Source organism: Dendropsophus ebraccatus, chromosome 11 (genome assembly GCF_027789765.1).
Source record: "Dendropsophus ebraccatus isolate aDenEbr1 chromosome 11, aDenEbr1.pat, whole genome shotgun sequence".
NCBI lineage: Eukaryota > Metazoa > Chordata > Amphibia > Anura > Hylidae > Dendropsophus > Dendropsophus ebraccatus.
Window position 1 is genome coordinate 37162901 of NC_091464.1, and position 21762 is coordinate 37184662.

A 21762-nucleotide genomic window follows, 5' to 3' on the forward strand; every position below is an offset into this window, starting at 1 on the left:
TTAGAAGCCTGCCTCCCCTTAGTGCAATGACTGACGTTTGCACATTATTTTAGTTTGTGGTTACTAATTGCCCTTTGGGTGTGTCTTAATTTAAAAGTCCATTGAATTTAATAGTAAAAACGGAGAAAGAACGGTTACAAAAGAAGAACTGTGTGTAAACAACTAATAAAAAACGTCCGCTGTTTGGAAAAGACGTCCGAAAATAATGTTCATTATTTTAACATCTGTGGCAAAAACGTCCGTTTTTTAATGCATAGTGTGCATTGGACGTCCGTCTTTCCATTGACTCCACTGCATTGCCATTGCAGTCAGTTAAATCGCGGCAAAAACTGATGTTTTTTTAAAATAGCGAAATCGGACGTTTTTTTCTCCATTTTTGACGTTGTGTGAACATAGCCTTACAAAGTAAACATGTTCCTGAAAAAAATAAGCACTTACATGGTCCTGTAGCTAGAAAAATAAAAGAGTTACAGCTTCTAGAAGGCGAGGAGGAAAAAAAGAAAACGCAAAAGTGAAAATTGTCCCAGTCCTTAAAGAAGCAGTTTGCAAAAAATTTTTATTGCCCCTTCCCCCCGGGTAGCCGTTGGCACATATACTCACCACAGCTGATCGTTGTCCCACGGCGCGGCTTCGCTCCGGTCCCACGGCGCCGTTCAAATCCGGCGCACGCTCACTTCAGCTTCTGCAGTGACTCCTCTTCTCTGCCTTGTAATTGAACGCCAGATAATGAGAATAAAGAGGAGTAACTGCAGAGGCGGAAGTGAGGGGGGGGCCGGATTCAAATCCGGCGCAGTGGGACCAGAACGAAGCCAAGCCGCAGGACACCGATCAGCTGTGATCAGTATACATGCCAGCGGATCAAGTATATCTGCCCTTTCATACTGACATTGCATCACAGGTTGTATGGCACTTTGTATATATTTCCTACTGGATAGGTGATGTATGAAGGTTTTTTTTTCCCTTTACTATATATATATGACTGCTTATTATGTATTTTGTGCAGCATGTTTAATTCAGTTGGAACACCCCTTGGTTGGTACACCACCACTCCTGCTCCGTGTTATAAAAAAAGAGTCGGTTTCATAATGTGAGTCTATGGAGCCTGACTCTTTTTTTCTTACACAGAGCGGGGAGAGGACAGCTTTATTGCTGTTCCCTCCCTGCTCGTTCTTCCGATCTTAGAACACTCAAACCTGGACTGATTTTTTTTTTTTTCATTTCTGTTTGATACACAGGTACACTTTAAGGCTATGTTCACACTACATAAATCTACGGCCATAGTTCTCGCCGCAGAACCACGGCCGTAGATTTGCGGTGTGGACACAGCCTCAGTTTCAATGGGATCCGGGCGGAGCGTGCACACATCGTATACGTGCCGGCCGGATCCCATGAGGCGCCGCAAAAAACTGACAGGTCCATTATTTGCGGCCAGAACTCAGTGAGTTCCGGCCGCAGAGGGACCTGTCAGTTCACACAGTGAAGTGAGTGGCTCCGGTCGCTTGCTTCACTGTGTGCTATGGGAAGCTCTGATGCGGGCGCGCGCTGATGCGCCCGCATCAGAGCTTCCCGGGCGGATAGATCATCCGGCCAGTACTTGTACCGGCCGTGATGATCCGGGCTGGGACCGGCCGTTCCGTGACCCGGCCGGGGTCACGGAACGGCCGGATGTTCACGTAATGTGAACATAGCCTAAGGGTACGATACATTACCTCTCTCCTTGCTGCACAGGGTCCCGGCGTCCTGCTCTCCCGCCCAGCCCAGCCCTATCAGTTTCCGCTGCGAGTCGGTACGTGTGAACGTACCCTAAATGTTTTTAAATGGTTTAACGATTTTCGTTACTTTTATGCTTATGCTGTGGTGTGGTTTTCTTTTTTATTTCTTCTACTTACCTGGATTGTTTCTTCAGCACATGTAGCCCCCAATATATACTATATCACTGAAGCTGGTGCCCTCCCTAAACATTTTTCTGTCACCTTCAGAATCAAATCTGGCCGCATCACTGAGAGAAGGGGATGTCGATACACTGGAAGCACCGGGCCAACCTCCAGTGCACTGAGTGGCTCTATTTGCATCAAGAAACCAGTGCAGATGGAGGGAACCGGATGACAACTTGAAAAACGGATGTTGTCACCGGGATCTACATGTTGTGGTCCATTCGCTTTAAAAAAACATTGTTGTTTGGTTTCTGTAGGCTCAACAGGGATCCATATACCTCCCTAATCTCAGGCAAGCTTCATATCAATTTTTTCACTTATTTATTTTTTTATGCAGTCACTTTGGATTTTCTGTTGGATTTTACAAATTCAATTGTTACTTCATGGATTTGTCTTCTATCTACAGTCATCATATAGGGCAGACCCAGACAAGCAGCCTGCTAACCGTTTCTGCCCGGCCCATGTTCCCCTTTCAGCCTCCCTAGAAGCTGTGGCTGTGTAGCTTTCAGGGATGCTCCGCTGCTGTTATGTTCAGCGCACTCACTGCAGGGTGAGCAGGCCGAACCTAAGGAGCAGTATAGAGCAGCAGGACCTGTCAGCGTGCTGCGCCTCTATTCATTGTCATAGGCTGGGGACACTGCATGCCCACATCGTATGAGCAGAGGGGACGTAATCTCTCCAGCAGGCAATGATATGACATCTTCCTGCCGGCTACTCTGGCCGGCTAACAGACACTGGAGCCAGAAGATGGAGGGTCCCGCTGAGTATCATGTGTTTGTTTTTTTATGCTGGGGCACAACAGGGGCATTATTAATGGGGGGGTTGTATACAGCGCATAGCAGAGGCATTATTACTATGGGTAGTGGGGTGTGCATAGAGGGCATATTACTGTGAGTGGGGGGGCTGTACATAACATGGGATCATTATCACTATGGGTGTTGGAGGGTGCACAGCAGTGGTCATTATTACTTTATGGGGGGTCATAGAGGGGGATATTATTGCTATATGGGGGATCATACATAGGGCAGAAACCTACATAACTACTCACTTTACTGCACTTGAAACTAAACACAGAATTACTACTGTATGGGACCCTATAGGTAGGAAAATGGAATAAAGTTGAAGGTAAAGTGCAGAACCTAAGATGTTTGTCTGGTTTGGAAGAGATGAATTGTAGCTGGTAAAAAATAATGGAGGCCTGGGCTGGATGCAGAGGAAAAGGGAAAGTGACACCTCAGATCAAAGAATATGTCACATTTGAGTCTGCACTACCCCCTTCCTTCCCACGGACACACACACGCTTCACTGCTACCCCCCCCCCCCTGTGCGTCTGGCCCCTTAAAAATCGTTTCAATTTCTCATGTGGCCCCATGGGAAAATTAATTACCCACCCCTGATATAGAGTCGCCGTATCCATAGTCTTGCAAATGACATGAAGTCTGGATTTAATCCACCATCTTTCTTGTGTACCAACTTGTCATTTTGCCACTTATTACACAGACTGGTTGGGTAATGTTATCCAAACCCCAATGCTCGACTTTTGATTCCATGTGGCTGCAAAAGTTGGATGCCGCCCTAGGGCTGCAAGGAAAATATGGATACATGGAACATTTGAAGATATGCTCAACACTAATGAGCTATCTATCTATCTATCTATCTATCTATCTATCTATCTATCTATCATCTATCTATCTATCTATCTTTCTTTTAAGAATATTTAGCATTTTCTCATCCCACTTATTTCGCATACTACAAACAAAAAGGATCCATGCACATCAGTTCCTATCCTCCTAGGGACTTACTATAGGGTTGTGTGCCTTTGTCCTTATTTCCTTATTGAGATTTATTATAAAACTTTCGATAAAATATTGAAGGAAAAATATTCATATATTCAAAAATACTATATCCTATAGTAGCTCAATAATATGGCATTCACCGAGTACTTAAAGCATACAGACTTGGCAATCATAATCGGGATGAAGAAGAACCCAATAGATATAATTAAGGCTCTATGCAAAGTGGTCCTTTGGCACCTCAGATGATATCCTATCTATAACCTGTCTCCTCTGCTCTGTCACTTACCTATTCCTAAATGTTATATCAAATATTACTTTTAAGCATTTAAAGCCATTAGTTCCTACCAGAAGGGCTAGCAATTTCAACCCTCCATGCAGATAATTATTCCTTTCCTTGCTAATTAACAATCATGATTATTATTTTTTCTCATTTTCCCCCCTCTATCCGCTCTATGCACACAGAGCCCTTCATATAATAGAAATATGACATGTTCAAATTGGTCACTGAGAATGTAACAATCAGTACAATAAAAATGATTGTTAAATTAGAATTGCAGAACCACATGCTAGCACAGTATATATTTTTTTTTTTGTTAAATCCACAATGTAACATTAAGAACAAGTTGAAAATAATGACCATTTTTTTTAATGATGAATAAAGCCGAAAGATTTATAAAATAGACTTCAAAAGCCATTTTGTTAGGAACAGTCTAAGAACTATTTTCTATCCGCTGAATCTAATTAAAGAAGCATAATAGCTATACTTGGGGTATTGATCATTTTACACATGGTGCTCAGTCATTCAGTGCAGAAATCTAAGGTCACTTATTATGAATGACAAGAAAAGGGCTGCTGTAAATGAAAGCTTGCTTAAAGATAATTTCTCTAAAGATATATATAAAATGTGTAAAATATATTGAATTAAATGGTTGACGTCAGTAATGCACTTTACAGCACAGAATTTATATATTTTTAATTTTGCAGCTTTTTTTTGGCTAGAACTATAATTAGATATAATGCCAACTAGAGTATATTGAAAAGCTATAAGGTCTCACAGATGTGTGCCATTGATAATATTCACATGTACCTAAAGCTGTTCCATAAATGTATGAAATAATAGCTCCATATGAACAAGTACTCTTTAGAATCTAGGCAATGTTCCCGCTAGGTAAAAATTACGGCCGTTTTTCTTGGATGGCCATCATTTACCGTCAAATAACAGCCGTTATTCTATAACAATGGCCGCTATTATACTTATAATGGCAGTTGCTTGCTGTTAGATGACGACTGTCCAACAAAAACAGCTGTTATTTTGACGGTGTGAACATAGCCTTATAATGCTATATGGGGAATGCCTAATTCCTTGACAATTACATGGCAGATTAAGTTCAAATGTTTAAAAAATGTAGGTTTTTTTATGTTTCCTTTTTGTTGACTTGTCAGTAATTAATAATTATAGACCGATAATTATTATATTTTCTCTGTTTTTAACATGATCATGAATATATTGTAAAGCCTATATATATATATATATATATATATATATATATATATCTAGGCTGGGTTCACAAATAATATTTTGGGCCATATTTTAAGCCACATCATGGTCAGTAGTTACCAAAACCAGGAGTGAGTATAAAGCACAGAAGAAAGTGAAGCATTTCCACTACAGCTTTTCTATTTTGGTAAAACTACTGACCCACGAGGCCCAACATTCTGGGTGTGAACTGATATTTTTATTTATATGTAAACCAAAATGTGAAAAAAATCCTATTAGTTTATCATGTATTCATTGTCTCCCCAGATTTTGCTTTGGACTTAACTTAAACATATTTAGCACTTTCTTATTCTATTTATTTCAAAATTTCCTGATATCACCATGAAACCAATACATCAATACATTCTGTAGAACAATACACAAAAACAATTAGCAATAATCATCAGTTTGCATCCCCATTAGGACTAACAATGTCATTGGCAAGCAATAAATAATAGGGCAGCAATCACAGAAATATAATTGTCCTTGTGCATTGATTCTGTTTACGTAAAAAAACAAACAATAGAGTTAGCACCAAGTCAATCCTGATGGAAGACTCCACAGTAAGAACCCAAGAGAAAGAGTTAAGTTCTCTATCTACAGTGAACGGTCTAGCAAATAAAAACATTTTATGGACTAAGGAATGAGAGTCGGTGGATGAAGAAGTAGCGAATTGGAAAGTATTGTAAATGGCAACAACTAGAAATATTTTGACTCATCCCCAATCCAACTATGTCTCCTTTATCTTTCTTTAGAATGCTTTTAACTAATAAGACGCTTACTCCTTTTGACCATACAAAGCTGTAGACTCCACATATTCAGGTCACACATAGAATGGTGCTGTATTCTTCCCCACACTCTAACATTAACAAAGGTTTTCTCAGTTGAAAGAGGTTCTGAATGATTTGAGCACAGTGGGAGATCACCATTAAGCGCTATTGGGAAGCAATTTGGAATCAGCAAATCAACTAAGTATTTTCAGCTCTATCTTCTATGCTTTTGAATGGCTTATTTACTTTCTAACTAGCCTGCGTGCAGTTTTCCTGATAACGGTACAGCATATCCAGGACGAGGTTACTGTAATGCGCCATTAGTTGCTGGTTTGAGTTCTTTTCAGTGGCAAGCCTTTGAGTTTTCTTTTTCTATACAGCTCTTATTCTGAAACCACAATTGTCCAAATTGTCTTCTAAAATGATGGGTTAACTGTCTGCATGGGCAACCGTATAAAAGAAACCCCTTAGAATTGAAATAAACAGCGATGGATTGGGTGTTAGCCACTCAGCCAATTACAGAAAGGTCAGCTCGCTTTGATCTCGAGTCTAATTTGCCCAGTAGCACCAATCGTGGCAATATGCGGATGTAAAATTGCATTGCAACAGTAAAGAAAAAAAAAAAAGAAAGAAAAGATGCTATAGAATATTGTAAAGGATGTTCATTCATCGGTTTACTAATAGTCTTACTGGTTCAAAACTTGCGATCATTTATGAATAAAGTTGGGTCAAACAGCAAATATGTCATTATAATCACATTATTGGCTAAAGAGGGTTTCCAAAAATGTTCTTGAGTGGTAGAATTATAATCAGCAAATCTACAGCACAAATAAGAAAATTTCACCAAGTGTTTCTTTGCTGATATGACATGGGTAGGTAATGTGGAGCACTAATGCATTCACCATAGGAAGCTGCCCAGTGTGAGACATTTCTTAAATTCCACGTCCTTTATATCTATTAAATCATAGTTTGGTCAGGCCTGCCCGGAGCTGCATAATAGTTATTCTAATGCTATAAAATCATGTTTTGGAATATTATATTTCTATTAAATCTGTTTCCCAGAAATAGCCTGTAGTATGTTATTAAAATAGTACCAAAGGCTCTGACATCTACTGAAACAAATGTAGTTCTCGTTGAAGAAAATACTTTTAATTTGAAAAGTCATATCCACTACATCCATGTTCTATATTATGTCCCATGAATGTACCATGTAGTATAAAAAGAGCACAATTTTATTCTGTATTTACTGTGATTTAATTTGCTTTAACTTTGCTTCAGTATTAATATAAATTATTTGATATGTAACAGGAGCTTGCCTGCACCTCATAGTGAAGCTTTTGTTTCAATCTACATGTCAGAATGTTTTATGGAGTTACACGAAGAGAACCCATGACCTTTATTATCTTAAATCGAATGTACTACTAGTACTGTACATTGTTTTTTACATGAACAAACCGGCACAGGGATGTCAGTGGCACGGTCCTTTTTTTTGAACTGTTGCCCGATTCCTGTGCACACCGCTGGTCTATTACCGAGCACCCGCCTGGCATGAAGCACTGGAGGCAGGCCCACCGGCCCCCAGTGTGATGATCTCCTCTCTGTGACACAGCAGCATTGATTCTAACGGAGCTGCGTCACAGAAGGGAGTTGTTTCGTCACACTGGGGGCCTGCAGGCCATGCCCAGCCTGTGCTCGATAATAGGCCGGCACTGTGCACGGGAATCGGGTAGCATTTTAAAAAAAGGACCACACCACGTGCCGGCACCAGTCTGTTGTAAAAGACAAGGTGCCAGGGCAGCAATTCCAAGAATTAGGTTCAGTGAACTACGTTGATAGCTAGCGATTTTTTTTTATAAAATGGTCAACAAATGGTGTGTGGGTGTTCTTATTTAAATATATATATATATTACTACTGTCTTTTTTTTATTACTCACTTGACAATCTTAGTGGTGCAAGCCATCTGAAGGACAGTGGCACTTAGTAAGCTGGCGCTTAATGTTAGTCTGTAAAATCGCTATCACTAACCCCCATATTATTACCCCAGTACCCACAGCCACAGGGGAAGTGGGGAAAAATTGCGCTCTGGGTCTGAGGAGGTAGCAGACTGGTATTATTAGGCTGGGAGGTGCCAAAATAAATGACCCTTCCCGTCCCGGGAACTACTGCTGCTATTTTACCTGGCTGGTTATGGTATAGAGGTGGGTTCTTCTTACATCCCCCCCTATAAGATAAACAGTATGGGTCCTTATTAGAAGTAGGACACCATACTGTTTAGTTAAAAAAAAAAGAATGTAGAATACCCTATGTTTCAAAACCAGTTAGGTAAAATAAATGAACAGCAGCAGCCTAGTGTTACTAGGAAGGAAAGAGCCATTTATTTTGTCCCCTCCCAGCCTAATTACCAGTCTGCTACAGCCTCAAACCAGTACCCCTGTGGCGATGGGCACTGGGGTAATAATTCAGGGGTTAGGGATAGCCTTTTTTAAAGGTAAGCTCTAAACCCCAGCTTAGTAATCAATGCTATCTATCAGGCGGTTTCCACTACTAAGCCAGTAAAAAGAGCTAAAAAAAAAAAGAGGACAGTCATAGTTTTTATTGAAATAACAACCCCAACACCACTTGACCATTTTATTAATTTAATAAAAGATCCACTGACCATGGAACATAGTCCATACCAGTACCAGTGCTTTTCCCTGATGCACTAGCAGCTGTGGCTAGCACCTGCAATGGTGAACTCCAGGAGGGACCTGGACATGAAAATCCAAGTCCTGCCTGCAGTTTTCACCATATGCTAGTCATGATGGCTAATACAGCTGGGAAGAGCATCCAGAAAGTTCTAAAAGGCTAGAGATCAAGACGAAGGTTACTAAATGTGCGTTAGGGTGGTGGCGTTCTGGAGGAAACCTACAAATTACTGATTGTAAGTAATATCTGACTTAATCCCAAACCAGAATGGGGTACAATATTCAGTTAGAACGCCATTGGGTCCAATGAAGATTGACAATAATACCTTTCTGCATTTGCACGATATATGGGTTACTATTTGGACCTTTTTGATAATATATATATATATATATATATATATATATATATACAGTATGTGTATATATACTATATATATATATATATATATATATATATATATATATATAGTTGTATACATATAGGGGGAGATTTATCAACCTGGTGTAAAGTAGAACAGCCTTAGTTGCCCCTAGCAACCAATCAGATTCCACCTCTCATTCCTCATAGATTCTTTGAAAAAATCTAATTGGTTGCTAGGGGCAACTAAGACAATTCTACTTTACACCACTTTCATAAATCTCCCCCATAAATCTTTAGTGTGTACTAATAAAGAGCATTTTTGGTGAGACTTTAGTCATAAAATGTAGATATATACAGTTGTAGTTGTATCCTCCGGGACTGCCACTGTCTTTTTAATGCAAATTTCTCCTTTTTAAATAATTTGTTCAATAAAGATATATTTCGCTATGAAAACTCAGCATGTTGTTTTTTTGTGAAGCTGTTATTTTATATATACGGTCCTTATTGTAAAATAATGGCTGTTATTTGTCTTCAAAAAGAAGGCTGTCAAATTGCCAAAATGACATTGGGGGGGATTTATCAAACTGGTGTAAAGTAGAATTGTAGAATCAAATTCCACCTTCCATTTTTCAAAGAATATGGGAGGAATGAAAGCTGGAATCTGATTTGTTGCTAGGGACAACTAAGACAATTCGATAAATCTCCCCCTTTGTGTTAACATAGCCAAAAAGTCCATCAATATCAAAGAGCACTGCTGCCAAGGGCTTATGTAAATGGTTATATAACTTATATATTTATGGGTGCTGTAACAACTGGTAATAAATCACATATATATTATTTAAAAGTTATTTATTGGTTACCCTGTTCTACAAAAACCCAGCACAGTTTGTCTCTTTCACTCTATACTAACACCCCTAGGTCCACATACTTTTGAATGGCAGGCGTCTGCCTGTACTGTCAGCTTTCCCCAGTCCGGCACTTGCACTTGTGATGTCACATCACATGTACTCGGATCTCTTCTCCCATAAGCCTTAAATTATCATATGCGCTTGCACGCTTTTCTCAGCACAGGTCTTGAGTAGAAGCAGCTGGAAGAACACGCTCAGCTCATGGGCTCTCCTTCCTGCTTCTCTCAGCGCCTCTTGTGATGACCTGTGCAGGTTAAAGCATGGAAGCCCAATCACAGTTTGAGGCTACCGGGAGAGGGTTGCCTGACAGTGTAAGGTTTTAGATGCATACTGGTAGGCCTGGGGGTGTTAGTGTAGATTGAAGGGGTCAGACTGTGCTGGGCTTTTGCAGTGCAGGGGAACACCCCATGGGCTTTGTCCCCTAGTTTGCATATCACTTCTAATGCCTTCTAATGTTTACAATCTTGGTGCAGAAGAACTGGATTTCAATGTGTGGCTTCAGTGGACTCATGGCAAGAAGCCCTATTGCCTTTAGTTTAGGCATCAGAAAGCTGCTGAAAGGTCTACTTTAAGGCTGGTGGTCGGATTTCCTGTACTGATTGCCATGCTGTTGAATAATGTGCAAGGGTTTTATGGCTGTACCATATAGCTTGGTATAAGCCTGTAAAAGGCACAGGGGCCTAAAGGAGATAGTTGCAGAGAAGAGCTACAGGGTGACTACGTGTGAGACATAAACTTACTGGACCATAGTTAGCTGTTATGATACGGTATGCAGCCACTAGCCTATTCTAAGAACATAACTAGACTGTGCCACGTTTGAGTCCTGCTACTTATGTAACGCTATGTAAATACTAGCTGTTTGAGCTTTCTGTAGTTTAGTATGGCTTGTAGAAAGTTCAGCCGTTTTCTGTAGCAAAGGTGCAAATACTTGTTAGGATCATGTCAGAATGTTCATCCAATGTGCTTTTATTTTTGCATGTATTCAGATTGAATTTGCAATATCTCCTAAGGTAGCATAAAGAAATAAGCCATAGGAAAGCAAGCAAAGTCAAGAAACATAGCCCCAAGCCAGGCCCGCATCAGCGGGTCGGACTGAGAGAGCCAGCCATTGATAGTAGAGGCCACAAAAGGAGACGCTAATGATCAGTGGGGGGGATTTCCGTAAGCACCAATGCAAGCAAGGTGCTATCACCAAGTTAAAGCGAATGTACCATCAGGTACATTTCTATTTACATGAATGGATTGGTGCTGGTGCAGGGAAGCGGTCCTTATTTTGAACTTCGGTCTGGTCGCTGGTGTTTTCCCAAGCACCGGCCCAGCCTGAAGCACTGGAGGCAGGCAGGCCCGCCCTCCCGCCCCCAATGTAATGAAACACCCTCCCTCTATGACGTAGCTCCATTAGAACCATGGAGCTGTATCTTAGAGGGGAGGGGAGATCATCACACTGGGGGCCAGCGGGCATGCCTCCAGTGCTTCATGCTTGGCTGGTGCTCGGGAATAGACTGGCACTGTGCGCTGGGACTGGGACACGAGTCAAGAAAAAGACTGCAGCACCACCATCCCCATGCTGGTGCCGGTCTATTCATATAAAAAACTTTAAGCGTTGTACCTGATAGTATATTCGCTTTAAAGGGGTAGTGCAGTGCTAAGCAATTATTCACAAAATAATAAGTTATACAACTTTTTAATATATGTTATGTATGTGAATGGCCCCCTTCCCCATGTTCCCCCCCACCCACGCTAAACCCGGAAGTGTGGTGCATTATACTCACCTGATTCGTGTAGACCCCCGGCCGCCATCTTGTGACAATGATGTAATCTTCTGGAGGCCGGCCGCACTGCTGCAGCCGTCCCTCATGCCGGCCCCCCTCTGCTGCGTCATCAGCTGCTCAGCCGCGATTGGCTGAGCTTAGTTATGCTCAGCCAATAGCAGCTGAGCAGCTGATGATGCGGCAGAGGGGGGCCGGCATGAAAGAGGGTTTGGTGCGGTCCGGCCGGCCTCCCAAAGACAACGTCATTGTCCCCAAGAGGGCGGCCGGGGTCGACACGAACCAGGTATGTATAGTGCACTGGGATAAAGGAATCAGCTCTCCCTTTGCATGTTCACTGTGTGCTGCCAAATAATCCCCAGGATAGGAGCACGTGTACGATATCGCGGGCCGTTACCCGAACTGGATTCCAAAGAAAAAATAGTAGTTCACAGCTCCATAAAACTTCCAAACTTTATTCAGGATGCATCTTAAAATACTTGAACAAATAGGTAAAAACACAGCAGCGCCGACGCGTTGCGAGGTACAACCTCTTAATCATGGCCATGATTAAGAGGTTGTACCTCGCAACACGTCGGCGCTGCTGTGTTTTTACCTATTTGTTCAAGTATTTTAAGATGCATCCTGAATAAAGTTTGGAAGTTTTATGGAGCTGTGAACTACTATTTTTTCTCTGGAATGTATAGTGCACTACACTTCCGGGGGTGGGGGGGTCATGGTGGAAGGGGGCCATTCACTAACATAACATACATTACAAAGTTGTATAACTTTGTAATGTGTGTTATTTAGTGAATAATTTTCTAACGCCGCACTACCTCTTTAAGCTCTGTTTATGTGGTAATAAATGTTCCTGGATTCAAGCTGCAGGTATTATTCATTATTCTTAGCCCTGTAAGAGCCTATCTACATACTACATGTATACTACATATATTTTATTATTTTTAATGTATACATTTTATCTATATTTTAATGTATAAAAAAGATTTATGCAGATCACCTCTATGACAATTACTAAATAATTATGACTGTGAATCTCAGTTCCACAGCTATTTTAGCAACTAATTTTTTTTTTACTTTCTATGCTGTACATACTTGCAGATTTTCATATTTTATAGTAGTGTATAAACAACTTTACATTTCTACTTGAACTCAATTAATTTATAATTTTTAGAGGAACAATAATATTCCTGTTTACATTAAATTCAAAGAAAGATATAGCTAGCTGCAGTTCCCCTACTATTACACTAGAGGGCACTTTGTACACCACCGATAAATGAAAAATTAATTTTGTAGTCTAAAGGTTTTTTAGGTTGGTGATTATTTACTTTAATTGACATTGTGCGAAGCGCTATGTTCACACACAGTTTTTAGAAGGCCTTAAACACTAAAGCAGTAGTAATTTTCTGGACATAAAAAAATTTACATTCTTATTTGTATGTAATAAGACCATTTTTGGGCATTTTCTGATGCATTGTTTGATGCATTTTGGTGCATTTTTGCAAATAAACATGTAAAATCAGCTAAACATATACATTAATTATAAGTAAAACCCCTGTTAATGGTGCCGAAAATCACTAAGAATACTCCATAAAACAAAATGTGCATAAAACACCACAAAAAAAATTAATTCAAAATTAGATGCACGTTTTGTTTGTAAATACAATTGTAATGCCCTAGTAGGTGTAGACCTGCTATTCTACCCAGTCGGTTTGATTTTGGGTCATATTTTAGAGCAGAGTCTAGGTAAAGTACACTCGTTTTTTAACCTTTAGAGCAGCGTTTCTGACACTCTTCTGGAGCTTCACCCAGCATATAAAAGATGTTACTCAATTTCCCCTTTACTTGTTTCCTAATCTCTGTATGACATTAAATAAGTACAAAATGAGTCAATAATGTATCTAAACCAGTGATTGTTGCAGTTTTGGGAAAACTGCCTCCCCTCACCAACAATTAGGGGGCGCTTCACTGGTGAGGCCCGCCCCACAGTTTAAGAACCACTGCTCTAGAGTGTACCAGGTCACTATCCCAGAAGTGCTCCTGGGGTGGATTGTGTCACAGCTCTGGTGCCAAATACTGGCAAAACAAGCAGAGGCATCTCCAATGCTGTCAGAGACTGGTATAAGTAGGTAAGTCATGGCGAGTGACACAGGTAGCTGAGCCTGGTGCAAGCACTAGAGTCATGGTAGATGGCACAAGTTCAGCGTCAGTTGTCGAGGTCAAGCACGGAATAGTCAGCGAAGTACACAATTGTCAAGCAGGGGCAACGTCAGGAGAACAGGCACAGACCAAACATGAAGTAACAGATCAGATTGTAGAACAGCACAACTTTACTGTAGTAGAATTAGGATGGGTTCACACTACGTTTTTGCAATTGTTTTTTATCTCAGATGTAAAAAAAAAGGATGCATTTGTGTGCATCCGTTTTGATCTGTTTTTCCATTGACTTCCATAATAAATACAACTGTATTAAAAACGATCAGGACACAAAAATGACTTCGACAAAGTTTTTGTGTACGTTAAAAAAAGGATCCGTTTTGGTCCGTCTTTTTTATAATGGAAGTCAATGGAAAAACAGATCAAAACAGATGCACACAAATGCATCCGTTTTTTAATCCTTTTTTTTTTTTTTTTTTTTTAAGCAAAAAAATTAAAAAACGAATTGCAAAAACGTAGTGTGAACCCAGCCTTACACTACTGATCAGGCACAGATAAATTAATGGTCAGCAAAGCCTTTTGTAAGTAGTTCCAGGTAGGGACAGGTGCAGGACACATTAGGAATATACAAGAGGATAGGAGGAGGGAACCCGGGCCAGACGATGGGAAGTAATTGGTGCACCTAGACTTGGTAGCAGTGAATGCTGGAAGTGATAGTACCAGCTATCCGTGTTACAGTGCCCCCACATCTTATGCCTCCTCTTTTCAGGTCTGAAACAAGAAAATAATTTCTTTAGGAGGGAAGGGACATGGATATTGTGCTTAGGTATCCCACGATCTCTCTTCATGGCCATAGTTCTTCCAGTCTACTAGTAAATACCTCTTTTCACCAACTCTTTCAACATCATCAAGAGATGATATAGGACAAGATAGGGGTCAGATGTGAGGGAAAATCTCTGCCTTACCCCTTTTGTTCTTGAAGTGATAAGCTGACACCAGGTCTGTCTGAATGCGGCTTACACCTCCCCTCCCTATAGAGAAGGGGAGGACAGGAGAGGGAACTGTCGGCTGAGCGATTGTAGGTAGTGAAGTTGTATGGTCACCTTTAGATCTTTTCAGAAAATGGAAAGTTAAACTTGAACCAGGAATGCTCTGCAGCTAGGGTGGGAAATAGTTTGGCGCACTGTTTGTATGTAGGTTCATAGTCTGACCGCCAAGCTTACATAGCGAACAGCCCAAGCAAGTTCCTCAATAGAAATCACTTTGGCATTCTCAGAAAGACACTTTTCATTGTGTAACTCAAAATGAATTAGGCACTGATTGAGGAAACCTCTGCAGCTTTTAGGATCACCATTGTAGTAAGGGGACATTGAAAACTGAGCACCAGAGATGACTCCAGAGAAACTAAGAGCAACCAGCTGTAGTTAAAATGACACTGGAGATGGTGGGACCTGTGGTGCGTCAGGTGCAGCTAGAGACATAGCTGTACTGGTCTCACAGTGCGGCTTTTAATTTGCAGCCTGTGGGGTTTGCAGCCTGTTCAAACTTTAACATCCCAATGGATGTGGACCCAGTGTGCTATGCAGTTGACTATGGGCCAAACCCTGGAATGGAGTCTAGGTAGGTTTTCTCTAGGTTCTTGAACTTTATTCTATTGCAGGATGTGTAAGCTGGGCTTAGCTGCTAGAAGGTAACACATTGCTACTTAAGGAGAGGATAATGGCTGGCCAGGCAGACCACCCGTCAGTGTTAGCTATAAGCATACTTTTCAGCTTTAAAATACACAGTATAAATATTGCCTGAGGCTATGTTCACATGGCGTGTGAGACCGGCCGTTTCGTGACCCCGTGTGATCTTTCCAGCCGCAGAGCTCTGATGCGGGCACATCAGTGCACTCCCTCATCAAAGCTTCCCATAGCCCACAGTGAAGCAAGCGGCTGGAGCCGCTTGCTTCACTGTGTGCACTGACAGGTCTTTCAGTGAATTCCGGCCGCAGAAAACTGACAGGTCAGTTTTTTCCGGCGCAGCATGAAATCCCGGCCGAAGCGCATATGATGTGTGTATGCTCCGGCCAGGATCCCATTGAAAATAAGGCTATGTTCCACCCTCAAAACTACGGCCGTAGTTTTATGTAGTGTGAACATAGCCTTACACTGGATAGGTAGATGGCCTGCAAAATAAGCTCTTACAGGCAGGGACTTCTTGTTTCTTTGTGAATTTGTTTTGATTACGTCTTATTGTTATTGATGCTTCCCCACGCATCCACTGCCTGTTGTTAGGGGAATTACATCTCTAGAGGAGACCAAGACAGAATACCGGAAGTAGAGGCAGAGCCTATACAGTGCAGGGTGGGATCCCAACATTACACTGTCTGAAACAATGTCACTTCCCCAGTAACAACACCCCCTTCCCCAGTAACATTGCCCCCTCCCCAGTAACAATGTCCTCTGTAGCCATTAATAATGCCCCCTTCCCCAGTAACAATGCCCCTGCCTAATAATAATGCCCCCTGTAACTAGATATGGCCCTGTAGTTAGATGCAGGGCTTCAGGTATGGTATGTACAGATACAGTAAAGTCCCCTGAAGATAGATATGTCTAAAATGAAAAATACACAGTGCCAGAACTGCAGCTTTTGTCACCTCGCCCTCCAAAATACATAGATTAAAAAATAATCAAAAAGTCACAAATACAGCAAAGCTACTAACTACTAACCACCATAACCACTGCTCCATAGACAGAAAAATAAAGCAAAAATGTTTTTTAGTAAATGTATTTGTTAATAATAAAGTGGTAAAACAACAAAAACTATTTATATAAAAAAAAAATCTCCTAAAAATTGACATCATGTCTGTTCAAAACCTGGTTAAGATGGACCCAAGACCAAGACATAGCGGATGTTATCCTGTCTGTATGGGAACGAGTTAGGAGGTGTGTCATAAATGAGCGGTGGCGAGAAACGTATTTTAAAGTAGCACATGGGGCCATTTATGAATCTAAAGTCCCCCCCCCCCCCCTTGTTCCCAGACAGAATAACCTCCTGCCCAAAATGTCAAACTCCCCTTACTAATTTATGGCATGGAGTGTGGAACTGCCATTAAACGGCTCAGTTTTGGCAGGATGTCATAATGTAGATCTATACTCATTGGAAGGTTAGCTTAGCTATGACTCCCCAAACAATCCTTTTTCATCAGCAACGACCGCGTCCCACCACAACTGGTTAGTTTAGTTTTATTAGTGGCACTTTAGTTTTTATTTCACAATTGGCTATCTGACTCACCCCCTGACATCTCAAGGGTAGTAGCTCAATTAAATAATTTTTGGAGGGTAGATCAAATAAACACCGAAAGACAGAAGAAAAAGAGTGAAAAAAAGGTTCTTCCAAGTGGAGGACCTTTCTCACTACGACCATCAAGCTATAATGAAGATAACTGTCCCTTTTCGCCTCAAAGAGTGGTATTGCAAGGCAGGTTTAGCCAATTCCCTGGGAGCCCTTAGACTCCCTTGAGTGATCCAGGTTTGAATGTCCACAATTTTTACATACTATAGGTTACTTACTACTTGTGTTGATTCACATTCCGGGTCCATAATCCAAGAACTTCCCAAGAATGACCTAAAGGACTTACCTCTCGACAGATGAGGAAGGACTCTTGGCCATGTGCTCTATGCTAACTATTGCTTAGATATAGTTTTATGATGTACCTTATTTACATGTACAAAATTCCATAACTCTCCACTCCCTCCCTTTTTTTGTATTGTAAAGTTTATTTGTTTATTTGAAAAATGCTAATAAAATTTATAAAAAGTTAAAGTTAAAGTTGCTATTATTGCATTTCTCTTCCCATTTCACTCTACAAATATATATATTTTTTTTCGTAATACATTAGTTGCTAGAATAAAAAAGGTGTCAGTAACCCCTTGGTAACAAAAGTATATTGTTATTACGGCAAACGCCATAAATATTTTGAGGCCTTGTACTTTGCATAAATTGCTCGTGTTTTGGCCATTCAACATAAAAGATGTTGTGGGGAACATACAGTGGTATTGGGCAGGACATGATTGTGGCAGCATTATGCTGTGGTGGCAGTGAGACAGATCAGGATTAAAGGAGAAGTCCAGCTAATTTTTATTTCTTTTTGGCAGCTGGCAGGGGCAGGAGGAAACATGGAATCCTAACTTACCTCTCCCCATGCCTGGTCTGCGCTGCTACACTGGCTGCGGGACACCAGCCGGAAGGCATTTTCCCCAAGTCCTGATGATGTCATGATGAGAGGAAAATGCCTTCCCGGCTGATGGATTGCACGCTTAGCCAATCAGTGACTGCAGCGGTGTCCCGCCCCAGTCACTGATTGGCTAAGCCGGCAGTCAATCAACTGGGTTGTGATGTTGGCTGAGAGACAATCCCAGAGAGGCACAGGGAGAAGTGCCTTAAGACTGTTTTTTATATTCCCCCTGCCCCTGACTTTTTAAGAAAAAAAAGTTTCCTTGCCGGACATCTCTTTTAAGGGAAAGCTGAATGTGGCAAAGCACCAACTAAAATATTACATGTGAACCCAGCCTTAGAAAACTACGCTTTGGCCTCCACACACACAGTTCAATAGCTAAAATTGCCAGCATTTTTTTTGTGCCTCATGCATTTATTCTTCTGCAGATTTTCCAAAATAGTGTATGAGTACAAGCAGTGCTGATTTTTTATTTTTTGCTTCTTTACAAGTGAGTTCCCTACAGTACATGGCCAGTAAGGGTCATTTACATACTGTAATTTTTATTCCACATTTGTGCGCAATGTGGCTTGAACTCGCAGCATACTTGCAATCACCAGGGAAATTCATGCTGTTATTGCTCTGATACTGAATCCAAAGCAAAGAATTGATCATAAATGGAGGATATGTGAAAAAGAAAGACCAAGGCTATATTACCAGATTTGCCTTAGGCTTCTCCCCTTTTTAAATCCATTCCGGGCTTTGTGTTGAATAATTGCAATTAAAAACCTGAACGTGCGAACACAGCCTTTGTGGTGTACAAAAATATGAATAAATAATAGAAAAGTATCTGACTTTAGTTGAAAATATATTACAACCATCTGCTAAAATGCTGGATGAGTCATTAGTACCAGCTGATAAAGTGATACAAAGCTATGTAAATACCAAGCCTAAAAATACCAGGTCTGTGTATCAAGTAATAATATAGAAGGAGTTAAGATAATAGTAACCTTTACAGATCAGAGAACAGAAACTTCTTAGAGAAATCAGTCTGGAAATGTTAATGAGTGTTAAAAGCTGCCTACTCTTGCTTTAATACATTATTGTGGCGGTGGACACAGTATGTGGGTCCTTTACTGTTTGAACAGCTACAGTAGTTTATCAATAGTGAAGATTCATCATAAAGGTTCCTTACTGTTAGGGTCCTATTAGATGGGCCGATGACGGCCCGATCAATATTCTAAACAAGTGCCGATCTCCTAGATCGGCGCTCTTTTACCGAACCTATCACAAAGTTCGATAATCGTTTAGCCAGGGCATACACGGAAGTCAGTAGCAATGTCCGATCTTTTCCTGCCCTCAGCTCGCTTCCCGGCAGGCTGCATCTTCAGAGCGGTAATGTATAACAGTGTATTAAATCGTTAGATACTGGTCGCGATTTGCTGTTACACATAGAGATGCACAGTCAGTGGCCGATGATTTTAGGTTCAGACCTAAAGACACGAATGGTGATCGTTGTCATCGGCTGAACGTTGTCCCTATTATACGGAGCGATAATCGGCCTGATTCGCCCGATTATCGCTCTTTGTTATAGGGCCATTACTGTATTCCCAATCTCTCATCTAGTGGACTCCATCCATTAGTAATTAGTCTTGATTTTCTGTGATTTAGGCCTAAATGACGCCAAACCATGGTGCATTCCGCACAGTGGGGCACATATGGGGAGGGGTATAGACTAAAATGCAATACGGTATACTAAGATGCACCAAACACAGAATCACAGCTCAGGCTACCGCAAAAGTTAAACAGCTCTAAAACTGGGAACTTGACTGTGTAATCCTGCGCCAAATGTATTAAACAGCCTTAGCTGCTGTGATAAATCTGCCCCATCTTATACTATCTAGTTTAGTTTACACTCTCTTACTTTGATATCACAATGATTAATCTGGGGCAGTGAGTAATGGCTCTTGGACAGGAGAAGGAACTTTTTAATGTGATATTGACCAGTGGTGTAGCTACCATGCTGATTTAGATTTTGAAAGTTATAACGACAGTGACACTTTAACCAAAAGCATCACACACTGTTCGTGACTCTGACTGGTGACTGGCTGCAGGAGCGCCATGCTGCAGGCCCACACTGAGAATATGTCCCTGATTGCAGTGATGGACGCTGTTCAAGATGTTCAAACTCCATACTGTCCCAAAGAGCTTTGTTCTCCCAACTTATTTAGAGGTGAGGTCAGCATCTGACACTACCACTACCACAGAATCTGGCTTCTTAGGATAGCCAACTTTGTCCCAACGTTCAGAGGCTCAGGCTGACACAGAACTTCAAGGGATTTTCAGAAGCTCTTATTAACATTCTCTCATCGTAGAGGTCCCTTTAGCAATGTGGTTTATGGCTATGTCTGTGGGCAGTGTATCTAGAGTGGTATCATCCTTTACAGCTACCTATAGATCAACAGAGTTTTCATTTGCATGCAAAGTCAGTAAAGTGGTCCCTTAACTTACAATGGCCTCAAGATACAATAATTTCAACATACAGTACAATGGTCCTTTCTGGACCATCGTAACTTGAGACCAGACTCAACGTACAACATACAATGCTATGGAAAGTCAGGATCTGCGGCACATGTGAATAACTAGATGACCGACCAATGAAATTAGCCATTGTACTGGTAAAACCCCAGTATTAGTGAAATGCATGCACTGCGATTTGGTAGGCACGTTAGGAAGGTTACATTTGACACCAATCATCGATGTAGCCAATAGCCAATGAGAGGAACACTAGTCAGTAGCCTGGTTATTGGGAGTGTAGTAGAGTCAGTGCAGTTCTCGCTTTAGTAACCCATGCTATACTCATATGGACAGACATAATTTAAAAAAACAAAACAATAAACAGTAAGAAGAAAACGTCATGTGAACATAGCCATAAAGTAAAAAAAAGCCAGAAGAAAAAGCCAAATATACCCACAAACACATGAAAAAAGCGCCATGCACTGCATGCATTTTTCTTGGGTTTTCTTTCAGGCCAGAAAAATGCCACAAACAAAAAACAAGTGTGAGGGCATCCTTAAACATCCACTTCTGCTTTTACCGTAAAAAATGCATCTCAAATTGCGATCAAACCCTGAGTGTAAGGACACCCTAAATGAATGTTGTCTGTTTTCCAGTGATGAGGGATGTGTGTAGGAGTACTTGGAGACAAGGCAGAAATCAATAAGTAGTACATGCTGGTGGATTTGGCAAGATTACAATATATAATAAACTCTGAAAATAATTAGCAATGATAGAGCGATGAAGAAGCACAGCGACTGTCAGTGCAAATGTGAAACAACAGCCCCATAGTCAGCTCCTTGGTGTTTTTTAGGGATGGTCCGAACCTGCCGAGGTTCGGGTTCGTATGAACCGGAACTCTCGGCAATGATTTCCGCTGTCTGCCCGCTCCGTGGAGAGGGTGGATACAGCGGGAGGATCGCCTGGAAAACTAGGATACAGCCATAGCCATAGGCTGTATCCCAGTTTTCTAGGCGGTCCTCACGCTGTATCCGCCCGCTGCACGGAGCGGGCAGACAGCAGAAATCTGATGCCGGGCGTTTGGGTTCATACGAACCCCAACCTCCGCAGTTTCAGACCATCCCTAATGGC